Source organism: Corapipo altera, unplaced genomic scaffold (assembly GCF_003945725.1).
Source record: "Corapipo altera isolate COAL_440 unplaced genomic scaffold, ASM394572v1 70, whole genome shotgun sequence".
Lineage (NCBI taxonomy): Eukaryota > Metazoa > Chordata > Aves > Passeriformes > Pipridae > Corapipo > Corapipo altera.
Window position 1 is genome coordinate 4,669,398 of NW_020884911.1, and position 10,932 is coordinate 4,680,329.

Here is a 10,932-nt window from a genome sequence, read left to right on the forward strand (position 1 = left end):
AGGAATTACAACACATCCACTCACTTCCAGAGAACAAATAAACACGATAGAGATCACCCATGAATTTTTTTTGTTTTCTTCCCCGTGGTTTAAAGACCTTTTGTAACTCTTTAATTTAAACCAGTGAAATCAGAGCAACATAAAATTAATTTCTCTGGGTCCTGTTCTGTAAGCATCAATTATAATGTCTAATCTACATGAAGTGCTGCTAAGTTTAGTAACGGGCTCTTTATTATGCAGCACCCAAAAGCATTCAAATGTATTCACATTAAGATGTAAGATCATACAAATGTTAATTGTGGAAACATCCAAATGTTAACAATTGGGTTTTTTGCCTCCTAAGGCTCCAAACAGATATTTTCATTAGGTTGCCATGTTGCACTGAAATATTGCCATGTTCCACTTTCAAAGAGAAATTTCTGAACCGGAGCTTTGTTTGACAGTGGGCACAAAACAATGTACTGTCAAAAAGTAGAGAAAGCTTAGAGGACTAGCCTTTATTTATGACAATGACCCTAGAAATCAAGATTTGCTGCTTCCTTGAACAGTTTCAGTGGTGGTAGAGGAAGGAGGGATGCACTGCTGTGAACATGTAAATCATTTATACTCTCAATTAAAAATTTACTCAACACCTACAGTTTTTGCCTGAGATATGGCTGGGGGGGAAAAAAAAAAAATGAAAACTGCTGCCCTCTCCTCCAAGGTCATATATCTTGTCATTTAAAAGAATATTTAATTTTTTTCTATGGTTGACATTTTATTGGCCTCTCAATTGCTTTGGGAATAAAATTGTGTATTCTTTTGGCTTCCTTTTCAGTTTTCTCTGCAATCCAATGGTTTTCTTTCCATTATAACAGATTATTGTGTAGCTTTTGCATCAGTGTTACACTTTTTTGACGTCTCTTATCTTTTACTGTGTCTTCTCTTTCTTTCTTGCCATTATCGTTTTTTCCATGTCCTTCCACTCCTCTGCCTGTGCTGAATTCTTTTCCACAAGTCATCCTTGCTATTGTAGTTCACAGGTTAGTCTCTCATTTCCTTTGCTTTAATTTGTGTTCAATACTCCTGACTCTATTTTCTCATTTAAGTGCCTCAAAAGGACCGCTAAACCAAACAGAAATGATAACAAAAACAACAGCATAACCACCTTTCAGAAAAAGAAAGGAATAATACGGTGCATAAACTCGTGTCAGCAAGGATGATTAATTTAAAATAAATAAAAAAAAAAGTGTGAACGTGGAAGGAACAACCTGATCACTTATTTAAAGCAGTTTTGGTTTTGTATGAAGGCAGAGCTGGCACATTTTGTAATACATAATGTAGGAATTTACAGCGCACCCAGGCCAGGTTCATGTCATATTCCAAAGGATGTTTTTAGAAGGCATTTTGTATCACTATCTCTTTTTCTTTTGAGGATTTGATCAATGATATTTTTAATAGGTCATGGCTTGTAAGGCTGCTTCTGTCTCTTCTTTTGTACCCTAAGACCCTACTCTTCTCTACAACTTTGGAGACAGGAGAAAACGGACATTAAAAGAAGTAAGAGGTTGTAACAGTATGGATCATACCTTGGCAGAACCACAAACCTCATACATCATTCAGGAATCATTTAATTTTCATAGTGGTGAATTATCCCTGCTTGAGTTGTGCCTTCATCTATTAGTTAAAACTCATGTTGCAACCTAAAAACTTTAAAATTAAATAAATAACTAAATTACACTTACAGTAGTGGAATAGCTGAATTGCAAACAAACAAATGAGCAAGAAAAGACTCCAAAGCTTTCCAGATGGCTGGTTCCCACTGATGTACGTTTTTTTCTCTGGAGCTTCAAAACATGTTTAAATTATGAAATTTGGTGTGATTACAAGAACTTGGCAGGCACTCATTAAGGTTTTAGTCTGAGGAGTGATACTACAGAGTTAGAGAACTGGAGATGAGCAGCCGTGGAGCTGTGTGGCTGTTCCTGTGCGCACACAGCGTTGTCAGTGTGGGGTGTAGGGCACAACTCTTTGCTTCCCAGGCTCTGATTTCTTCATGTGCTGCCCTCCTGCTGCTTCCTGGGGCCAAATCCATCCTGGTGAAACTGGTGAAGTTGCATCCATAATTTATTTGACTTTCTTTGCTCAGAATTGCTTGCTTAGCACCCCTGTGCTCTGCCTCCAGCTTCTGCTGCAGCCAGGTGACTTGGTACCTGTCTCTGCTCCTCAGAGCCAGTGAGGACCTGGTTTTGCTGCTGCAAATCCCTTTGTGCTGCTGGGGCAGACTCGCTGCTCCACAGGGAGAGCCCCCTTCCTTTGCTGGGCTACCAGAACAGGGGGGAAAGGCTTGTGGTGGGTGATCTGGAGTGGGAGGCAGCAGTAGTAACAGATGATTGGAAGGAAAGGGAGGGGGAGTGGAGGATGAAAACAAGGGAATACAGAAGCAGTACTTTTTACTATCTGTTTTGAATATGTTCTGAGGCTGGCAGTGCTGAGTTTTGAGTTCAGTCAGGGTCTCACACTCTTCATTCAACCTGGGGTCAAGCTGAGAAGTAGGATCAGGTTTTGTGCTCCAAGTTCAGGGGAAGCACACCCCACTGGGGCAATGGTGGGGACAAAGATTGCTGACACGCCTCTCACAGCAGATTCGCGCTTGAGAGAAGTGGGAACCTTCCTTTGCATCTCAGCTCCTCCTGGCTGCAATCACAAGAGCCTCTCTCCAGCTCCTTCAAGCACATCCACTGTCAGCCCTTTAGGGCCAGAGGATAAAACCCTGTTAGACTGAGAAGAAATTCAGTGCCTGATCAAAGCTGCTAGTAAGGACAGCACACGTTTTGTGTGATGCAGTTGTTGTCCAGGTGATGTTTGAATGAAGTTTTTCTTTACTAGTCTGATGATAGAGACTGCTCCCCACTCTGTGGCACGGCCAGGTTGGTTACTGATACCTCAAGGTACAGCGTTATAGGCAATATTAGCATAGAGAAGAGAGGGGGGGAAAAAAACCCAAACTAAATTAAAAACTCCACTGGTGGCCTTCTAGTGAAAAAAGTTACCTCTGGAGTTATCAAGTACTTTACACCATTGTGTGGTGCTGCAGAGAGCCAACCCCTGCTCAACACCAGACAATAGACAATCTGAATAGACTCTGAATAATTCAACTGCAGTTTAATTATTCAAGAAGAGGATGTAGCAACTCTTCATGTCAAAAAGAGGGAGGAGGCGGGTAACTGCAGTTCTCCTGTGTGAGCCTGGTGCATGCAGGATACTCACTGTTCATACTACATCAGAGGTCCCTCAAAAGGGACCTTCTGTGACCCCCACCTCACTGGTCTCTAGTCACTGGCATGGCTGAGTAAGTAACGTGCCCTGCAGCAAGCACCTACATAAGCATTCGAGTGACCAGCCTGCTCTGTACCTACCAAAGTGTGGTGTGCTGCCTGCTCCTCAGATTTACTGCCAAAAGACAGTTCCTTTGGGGCTCAACCAGCTGCTGTCTTATGCATTTGTGGACTCCTGCCATGTGTCACTGCCAGTATATGAATTAAAAACAAATACTGAATGTGAGGTGAAGGGATAAATAACAGCGTAGCAGGAGGAGATGCGCTTAAGCCCTTGCAGTGGACTTGGTGTGACTCCTTTCTAATAACTTACTGTCCATCAAGTCACTACCAGGTGTAATAACCTGCAGATGGCTCAGCAGTGGGTGGCATTAATATACTCGGGCCCCCCTGGCACACAGGGGCCCTGCACTGTCCTTCCCCCCGTCTCCTTGCACCGGCAGACAGCCTCTTGCCTTGCTGCTGTCAGGTGAAGTGCACAACCCACACTTGTTGTCACACAGAACGCGCAGCTGGCTGCTCCCAGGGGGCTTGTACCCCTCCCCTGGGTGGGCAGCAAAGACAGGACAGCCCCTCTGATGTCACCGACGGTACCACAGGACAAATGTGACAAGCGGCAGAAGAACTGAAATATCAAGGATATTCAGACACTATGCTGATGTGATTTTTTTTGTTTATTCGCTATTCTGTCCAGAATCCCAGTCTGATTACACACACTGCCACCTTCAAGGGACACCTCTGCTGGTGAAGCAGTATGAAAAGCCTCTGGTTACCGCACATGCACTTGCATTGTACAAATGCATACACAAACTCAGATGACATCTAAATGCTCACTGCATTGACATTATGCAACAATTTCTCAGGGGAGTTTTGAGAAAGACAAAACAATCTGAGCCCTGGAAAAGGGAGAATAGGAAGGTATCCCCGCAGGAAGGGTTACAGAGTATTGTTATTAAGTTACTTTTCCTATAAGATCTAATGAAAATACAGAGGAGAGAAGCAGATATAGAAAATGTTTACACCGGTCTGGAAGGGACCTTCCACTGCAAGCACTGGGTCACAGAATCATAGAACGGCCTGGGTTAAAAGTGACCTTAAAGATTATCTCATTCTACCCCCACCTTCCACTAGACCAGGTTGCTCAGCTCCCCATCCAGCCCAGCTTTGAGCACTTCCATGGATGGGGTATCCATAGCTTCTCTGGGCAACCTGTACCAGTTCTTCCCCACCCTCACAGCAAAGAATGTTTTCCTAATATCTAACCCAGACCTACCCTCTTTCAATTCAAAGCCATTCCTCCCTGTCCTGTCACTCCAGCCCCTTGTAAATACTCTCTCTCCATCTTTCTTGTAAGCTCCCTTCAGGTACTGGAAGGCCACAACTAGGTCACCCAGAAGCCTTTTCTTTTCCAGGCTGAACAAAATCAATTCTCTGAGCCTTTCATATAAGCCATGACAGAAACATAAAAAACACCAGCTGAAGAGTCTCTAGACTTCACTGCTTATGTTGAAGGGCTAATGCAAAACCTTGCTGCTAATGTTAGAGAGAAACCTTGGATTACCCACAGAAATTCACTGGTGGTGAATTGACCTCTATTGTTACAGATGAATCACAAGGATTCAGATACACATCTGATGGGACTGAAAACAAAGGACAGTCAACTGCTAAACTAAAAATCACACAGGAAGGTGCATGGGTTGGACTGCTTTTGTCTTCATTGACTTCTTTGAAGTCTTTCTTCAGATAGAAAAATCCTGAAATGAAAAATCCTTGCATTTTGCATTAATAATTAAAGCAGAGTACTTCTGAGTGAGAACAGATTTGTTACAGTTCATTAATAAGTTTTCCTTTATGATTTTCAAAGAGCAGGTTTTATGTAATCTGCTTGTCTTTCTGTATATCATTTACAACACTGAACACTGTTGTTTCAGCCTCGAAGTGTTGATGCTCTGACAATTTACTTGCAGGCAGTGCCAAAACCCTTCAGCTTCCCTGACCACTTAGGCAAAAGGCAACTTGATTTGCACCACTGCAGACACTCAGGAAGAAGAGAGGGGGAGCACAAGGAGGTTTGAGAGCTCAGCAGGCAATCCTAGTCTCACTGGCAATGCATAAATACATAGAGGGAGAAACTGGAGGCAAAATGCACTCTCTCCTGCATTGGGTCAGTGGGGCTTTGCTCTTCTAGAGACAGTAATGAGGAATGAGCTCTTGAAAGTGAGAAAGGAGCCCCAGGGCTGCCTCCTTGGGCTGCTGACTGCAGCACATAGCAAAGCCTGGCAGCAACAAATCTTGTTCAGGTCACAGCAGATGGGGACAGGGATGCTGATGAAGGACAGAGATCCTTGACTCACGCACGTAAACACTGACTGGCTCCTTGTCTGAAAGCCTTAAGTAGTACTGTGCTACTTTTGATACTGATGCCATTTGCTTGGAAGGTGGAGATACTGGTACCTTAAAAGATTCAAAAAGTATTGTTCAACGCTAAATTTAATTTCTTGTCATTAAACCAGGCAAAGAAATGGAACCCTTTTTTTTCCTAACATCCAAACAGAAAAACACAATCTCATTAGCAGCATTATCCTGAAAGCTCTGTTTTCCTCCCTGCTGCATTATCCAGCTTCTGGAGGGACTCTTCTCAAGCCCTATGTTTCTGTCCTGCTGTATTCAGAAGACCTGGAGCACAAGCCTGAAGACAAATACATCCCAGCACAATGAAGAGGCTAATTAGCATCCTGAATAGACCCCACTGTAGCACTTTTGATTAGTAATATTCACTCCTTTTCATAAGAAAGACCTCAAAAATAATAATTGCAATGTCTGTCATTAATATTATATTGTAGGCAGAGGAAAAAACATTCCCTTTGTTCCCACTCATTCCTATGATATCAATCTTTGTATGTGTAGCTTCCTGAAAAGCCTAGGAAGAAGCTAACAGTCTTTCTGAAAAATGATCATAGGTAATTTTATTTTGTAATGAATCAGAGATCTGATACTGGAAGAAATTTTGCTTCTTAAAAGAGCCAGCATTCATTAAGGTAACCTCAGCTTTTTTTTTTTTTTTTTTTTTTTTTAAATCAAAGCATTTGATGGGATATGGGTGCACAGACCAAAGCTATCACAGCTTTTACAAATGATTGGGACCACAAAGGTCAGGATGGTATTTACAGGTGTGGAAAACAAACAATCTCGTGAAGAAAAAAACCCTGAAAGAAAGGAAAGCTCCAAGAAGAAAATATCTTTCATTTTGCTGTGTCCTGCCTAACCAAAATATTTGTGTAGCTGAACATTTTGCAAGGGAGAGCTGTTAGAGACATCTACAGTCAAAACTGCCAAGACTTTCAGTATTTTGCCAAAATTTTAACTACCATACTAAAATATTCCAAGCTTGCTGTCTGCCTCAAGCTGCAACAAAATGGTCCTGCAACGTTCACAAAAACGGTTATGCAAAAAATTAAAAGTACTTTTAATCAAAATAATTCACCCCAGCCAATTTTTGGAAGCAGACCTGAAATGAAGTGTATGCCTCCTTCAGCCTTCAATTTGCCCCTCGAGTGACCATTTGATTGCCTCTTGCATTGCAGACACAGACCTGGCTGCAGCGTGACACTTGGAAAATCACTGCTCTAAGTGGCTGCTTTGCAATCGACTTTGCTGAGCCCAGTGTTTTACCCATCAATACCAACCCCAGCACCATTAGTGGCAGATGATAACACATCCAGTAGAGCCTTTTGGCAGCAGGAGCAGCAGCAAAGTCCTCCCTGGGGAGCGTGGGGATGTAAAACCATGTAGCTACATGCACTGTAGCTACTGCACACAGCACCAAGCCCAGGTTAATAAGGCACACGGTGAGGAATATTAGCTTGGGCATCATCCTAATGCACTTTCCAGCAAGTTCTGAGCACAAGCAGCCTTCCCCAAAAGCCTAGGCTGACATACTACCTGTGGCATAGGAATCCATTCCTGTGCAAGTTGCAGGATGACAGCAGGGAAGGATTAAAAAAGACAAAAAGTGTCTTGGTTGGCTTGCACATGTCAAGGACTGTGAGCAAGGAAAAATGTCTTTCACTGTTAGCTCTGAAACTATTTCTGTCACAGCACTATAGTATCTACCTGTAAGCAGACCAAAATATTTAGCCATTTAGTCAACTATTTATAACAGCAATTAATTATGCACCTGAAACTTACCTTAGCAGTCCACACTTAACTGGGAACATCCAGGCTGAGAAATAAAAAAATCATGGTCTGACCAAGAGGTAGAAAAAATTGGTAAGAAACCACGTGTTGGATCAACACAGGATGTGTCAGAGATGGTCTGTCTGTCTCTAAACCAATGTGTAGACCCACTGTTTCAATATTCTCACTGAATTTTGCATGTTCAAAATTCAAATACCTGCTGTGTTTCTACTTTCAAACACTGCACATGTCCAAGGAAAATTTTGCCTTAAACAACCTGAAAATGAACCACTGAGAATAAACTCCTTTGTGTGGATATTCTGAGACGTAGTGGGGTTGGATTGTAAAATGTCCTGCACCTTTGTACCAGATAAAAAAATAAAAGCAAAAGAACATGTTACTTCACCAAACTTTCAATGCCTGGAAAAATAATTTTTAATCTGAATATGCTGCACCTTGAGTAGGTTCCTGTGAAAGCAGCTCTAGTTTTTTGCTGACATGATCAGGTGATATGGAACTCTACCTCTGCTAGAGGCAACCATTTTAATTGCACCAGGTTTCAGCTGATAACTTCAGAGGTTAGGATATTTCTGCTGTGTTCCCTGGGACATTTTGTTTTCACCTGGCATGAATTGTTGGCACTGTTCATCTTTTCCCAAGTCTTCTTTCAAAGTCATGAGGGTGAACTCTTTAGCATTCGCATGCTTTTATATGTACCATTTATAAAGCTATAACTAGCAAATATTGTCCTGTATTGACAAGCCACTCTTAATGGGGGAAATACTAATATTTTGTAAGGAAGAAAAGGAAACAGGACAGCTGTATGTTGTCCACAGCAAGACAGCAAGTCAACCTAAGAACTAGCTGTAAAATCGGAGGTTCTGGAATTCACTCCTAACTCACCCCTCACCAGCCAAGTCGCACTGACCACTGAAATCTGGAGGAAATTAGTGGAGAAACAAAGACTAAAATGTTGTCATCAGTTGCCCTGTGGTTAGAAGTCCAAGCATGTAAACAGAGTTGTATCACAGCAAAACTCACAAAGTGGGAATTATTCTGGATGTGTGGGCCTGACCCTGCCGTTGACAACGGTGTGGGGAGTTCCAGCCCCACGGTATGGCCCTACTTTCTATGGCTTTAGACACCTTTTAATGTGAAGTGCACTTGCTGTTAGAAGTGACCCTGTGAGTACCTTCGATTTCCTTGCAGAGCCGTGGTCTGACCGTCGTTCCTTTGATGACTGCCCTTCTTTCAGTGAACCAGTCAGGTCAGGGAGCCGACATCGGAAGGGGAAGGACTGTGCGTGGAAGAACAAAGAACGGCTTTTGCTAAAGAAAAAGAAAGAAGTTTTCTAAAGAAACTATACTTCTACTAATTCTGAGATGCCACTACTCGCCTGCATTTCATGCAGTTGCCCAAACATTTCAAGTCCCTGCATTTTGCTACAACTGTTTTGTTTTAAGAACCACAAATAATTAAGATAATAGGCCTGAATTTTACCCTGGAATAAAATCTCCTTGCACAGGCAGGCAGCCATGACCCACTGTCATGTACTAGCCATTTTTGGGGAAAAGGAGATAAGAAATCATGGGGGGAGCCAGGCAGAGTTATGGACCAGAATAATAGTGTCAGAACTTATAGACTTTGCAAGCTCTAGAGGTCTGAACACAAGCCACACAGGGATTCCTAAGGAGAATCCGATACTGTTTGCTAGTGAGTAACTGATTATGCCTCACTGGAATTAAAATATGTTTTTGTTACTACTTTTATAATAATTTACTTAATTTGCATACAGTCCAGTGGCAAAAGGAAAAAAAAAAAAAAAGGGGAAAAAAAAAGCAATGAGGACATGTAGCACTTCATTTCATACTCACAAATGTATCCATTTCACATTCATTTAGAAACAAACACTTTGAAACTGCAAACAAAAATCTCTGCAATAACCCCTGTCCATCTCACATTGAAGCCAGTCGCCTCCATCTTTAATGGCTATAATTGCTGCTCCTATATCCTGTGTGTTAACTCGATCCCTTTAGCCCTGCCAGCAATACTGGCCTTCATCCAGCTCACGTGCTTCTCATGCAGGTTCCTTTGTTGTTTCCTTCCTGCACCTCCTTTTGCCTGATACGCCCACCCCGAGCCTTTAGCTGCAGCCTTGCTGCCCTTCATGGATTTCTAAAGACCTACCTCTACCACCATGCCCATGAGGAATTTCTAATTGAGTAGACATAAGCAAATGTGAACATCTGCTTAACATGACACTTGCCTCAGTTACAGAAACCCCTCAGACTGTAGGTCTGCTGTGCTGACAGGCTGTCCCTGAAATCACGTGTCACCGCTGCTGTTGCTCTCAGTCACCCCTTTGCTTACTTCTTCGTGGCAGCTCTTGAAGGCAGAACGATTTTTTTATCATATCCTGGTACAGCACCTGGGGGGGGAGGTCTCATTCCAAGCCTGGATTTGTGCAGACTGTGGTACAGGATAATATAGCCTGAGATATGGCCACTGCATTACTGACTCGAGTAGTTCGTGGCAATGCAACGCCCTTATTATGACTATCCAGTGAAACTATTTTAGATTTTCCTCCACTGCTTCTTCAGCTCACCCCAGATAACTTGTTCAGCTGTAGCTGCTGCCTCTCCTGTCCCTTCCCAGTGGTCGGCCATCAAGGCCCCAGGTGTCCAAACGCCACAGTTCACTAACAAAGTCCAAGAGGACAGGCTGTAGGGGAAAAGGGATGGGGAACCTGCCTCGGCTATAAAACTCAGCAGCACTGTTTGTTTTTGTGGGTGTTTTATACGCTTTTTGCTTGACGCGGAGGAAAGCCTTTCTCGTAAAATCATGAGGGAAAACTGAGACCCGGCACATGATGACAGCAAACAGGGGAGCACGGGGTGCTACACGGGCAGTGCGTGGCAGTGGTTTGCAGGCACTCATGAGCTGTGGGAGGGCTGGCCGGAGGACAGCGGGAGAGGGAATCCCACACTCCTCAGACCGCCCGTGCGCTCATCTCAGCTTGCTTGAGCCTCCTCCACGGCTCACTCAGGGAGCCCAGCTGCAATTCCGAGGCGAAGACTGCGAGACTTTGGGAACCTTCCAGCGGCCTCTGCAACATCCCCATTCTCCCCTCCGTCTGCGCGGAAGGCAGCAGGCCTGGCGGGAGCCGGGAGCACACACGGTGCGGGAGGGGAAGGGAGGGGGGGATTTCCTTCTCGCCCTTCCAATACCTGTAGTGAACAGCGGCTCGGCGGCGCGGGCATCCCCGCACGCCCCGCACCCCTCACACGCGGGCGGTACCCGCGGGCGGGGCGGGGGGTGCCGGGGGAGCCCCGCGGTGCCGCCGCGCCCGGGGCCGCACGGGCGGAGCTCCGCGCCCGCGGCCCCGCCGCCCACGGGTACCGCCCGCGTGTGAGGGGTGCGGGGCGTGCGGGGATGCCCG